Source organism: Plecotus auritus, assembly GCF_963455305.1.
Source record: "Plecotus auritus genome assembly, chromosome: 3".
Taxonomy (NCBI): domain Eukaryota; kingdom Metazoa; phylum Chordata; class Mammalia; order Chiroptera; family Vespertilionidae; genus Plecotus; species Plecotus auritus.
The window spans coordinates 64,813,132-64,816,194 of record NC_137772.1 but is presented as its reverse complement, the minus strand read 5'-3'; the positions used below and the strand labels follow the sequence as shown (position 1 = coordinate 64,816,194).

The following is a 3,063-nucleotide window of genomic DNA, read 5'->3' as shown; positions in this document are numbered from 1 at the left end:
GTACCTAGTCAGAATACATGTATAGTGGTTCTTTTCTCTTCTCTTCTCTTCTCTTCTCTTCTCTTCTCTTCTCTTCTCTTCTCTTCTCTTCTCTTCTCTTCTCTTCTCTTCTTTTCTTTCCTTTTCTTTCCTTTCCTTTTAATACATGGCTTTTATTGCATCTTTAAAATATTGGAAATAGTCTGAGGAATCATTCGGCATCTTGTTTCTATAGCTGGACAACTTAGATCTTATCAGCCTGCTGAACTGTTCCTTTTTCAGAAACATAGATGCTATCAAAAATTTTTCTGATATCCTTGTTTTTAATTGGTGTGGCTTGCTGAATCAAAGCAGTTGAATTTGATACAAGTTCAATGTGGTTTCCTTCAAGAATCAACTCATCTTTCTGGGCTTGAGATACTGAACATGCAACACCTGACCTAATCTGAACCCTGTAGATGTGTTTTTCACCCAAGAAATTTCTGATTTCAACAAGAGAACCATTCTCCTGAACAAGGACCTTTATGGGGAAGTGAGCATACATAGAACTCATCTTGTAACGGAAGCCCAGTGTAACAACCTTCATCATGTTCTGTCCATGACTACAGATAGTGCCAACAGTAGCCATTTCCTTTATCTTTTCCCACCATTTGTCAAGCCAGAGCCTTTTCTTTTTCTATCCAAGGAGACTGAGTTCTGCATTGATGTCATTGAAATCCCTCTGCAGGGTGTCTCTGGGCCCCTACACAACAACTCTGTGTCCCTTCAGAGTGATGTTGACACCTGGGATGTCCACAGTCTGCTGGCTGAGAATAGTCTTCTTCCTTACAGTAGATGTGGCTATAGTAATGATTCTTGAGTGGATAAATAAATATCTTTTTAGTCCAACATATAGAAAAAACAAGTAGGTTTTTGGTCCAACTTTTTTAGAATTTATAGTTGTGTCCTTTTTAATATTACAGAGATATTTTATACAAATAATTGAGGCAGATACTTCTAATTGCCCACCCTCTATTTTCCCCTTACTCATTACCTTAAGTTTTAGAGGGAACAGTATTTTATATTTAAAATACTTTTCCCTTAGACTGCCTTGAAGCTAAGGTTGGCCATGTTTTTCAGATCTAGCAAATGTGATATAAGTAGAGGTCTTTATGGAAAAACTAAAGGTCCAGTGCACGAAATTCATGCATGGGTTGGGCCCCTAGGCCTGGCTTGCGATCAGGGGTGATCTTTCCTGGCTGCCGGCAGCTGGCCCCACCCCTGGTTCCTTGTTCCCCATTGGGCGATCGGAGCCTGCTGGCCGGGGGAGAGGGACCGAGAAGTTGGCCGTTCCCACCCGCTTGGTGGCTGTCCCGCCCCCCACCAGTCTCCCTCTGTGTGTGGGGCGACTGGCGGGGCAATCGGGGCCCTGCTTGCTTGCACCTGCCTTGGCCTGGTGCCACCCACGTCTGCCGCCACCCACCCCTGGTTCCCTGTTCCCCATCCCCCCTTGGGCAATCGGAGCCTGCTGGCTGGGGGCAGGGACTGAGAAGTTGGCCAGCAGGCCTTAATCAGGCGATTGGGGCCTGCGTGCTGGGGGCAGCTCCCCTGGTTGAGCGTCTGCCCCCTGGTAGTCACTGCACATCATAGCGACCAGTCGTTCTGCTGTCTGGTTGATTTGCATATTATGTTTTTATATATATAGATGGAGCTTTACACACACACACACACACACACACACACACACACACACACACACACAAGTTGGTGTAAATTAAACTGCATCCCTCTTCTTTCATTCAACATAGATGTGATGCCTAGAAAGAACAGCCTTTCTATCATCTGTGTCGAGAGATAGTAGTAGCCTGGGTCTTTGTGTTCAGTCCTACATGGCTTTCAACTTTATTTCTTGTGATATAAAATTTTTACAAATCCTTACTTGTCTGAGTCATTCTTTGTCATATTTCTGAAATAGGCAGTTGAATATAATCCTGAGCAATTCAACAATGTAAATTTCCTGATAACTTTCATTTATTTTTCACTTGTCATTGATTCATCTGTGGACAAGAAAATGGCTATGGGCCTTGATGCAGGAAGTTAACACAGATTCCCAGTTAGTCTAAAATAATTTCAAGTGTTGATTCAGTTGCTCCCTCCTCTTTTAAAAATCATACCTTAATGAGCTGATTGCTTTTTTAGATAAACTTCATGTATTGGCCGTGATGACAGCTTTTGCAGAATGAAATAGTGTCACCTTAAGAAACAAATGATTCTAGTATATAACTGTTGTCAGAAAAGAAGTGTCAATATAACTATAACTATAGAAAATTAAAATCATAGACTGTGGCAAACATTCTCTAATGTTGAATGGATCACTTTTAAGTAACACCAGATATTTAGAAAATTTATTTGGTTACCTAGATTTTAGATGTAGTGGGCCATCCTGGCCTTCACTTTGGTGGTTATAATGCTTCGTTTCAATTCTCCACAAGGATGTAACTGAGATTACCCTTGACTATGAGATTATATTCAGGAAAAGACACACTGCCCTGTTCCCTAGTGTGGAAGAAGTTTATGGTCTCACTTTCCTAGAGCTTATTCAAAGAAGAAGTCTTAGATAAAAACTGGTTTTCTCTGTAGGAACTCCTACAACCTACTTATCTGAAGAAGTAAAGTGGTCTTCCCTTGGTGAGAAAAATTCATAATTGATTGACAAATGTCCCCTTTTATTGACTAATTTTCATGCTTATGCTTATGGATGGATCTACCTTTTCAGAATACCAGCACACTAGTTCCTTGTCATTGAAATAACCTAAAATAATTTGTTAAAATAAATTACTCTAGTGGCTAGAATGTTTATTAATACAAATAGAGCCCTAACTGGTTTGGTTCAGTTGATAGAGTGTCGGACCTCAACTGAAGGGTCACTGGCTTGATTCCAGTCAAGGGCACATATCTCAGTTGCAGGCTTGGTCCCTGGCCCTAGTCAGGGCACATGTGGGAGGCAACCAATCAATGTGTCTCTCTCACATCAATGTTTCTCTATCTCTGTGTCTTCTACTCTCTCTAAAAATCAATGGAAAAGTGTACTTGAGTGAAGATTAA

General features: G+C 41.2%; 1 pseudogene across 1 annotated transcript; it reads right to left on the bottom strand.

Annotated features, from left to right (window-relative positions):
* Nucleotides 1–223: 223 nt before the first annotated feature.
* On the bottom strand, nt 224–1,009 carry LOC308244059 (large ribosomal subunit protein uL6-like; annotated as a pseudogene). Its single transcript has one exon. The product of its transcript is annotated as a large ribosomal subunit protein uL6-like (transcript).
* Between the last annotated feature and the right edge of the window lie 2,054 nt (nt 1,010–3,063).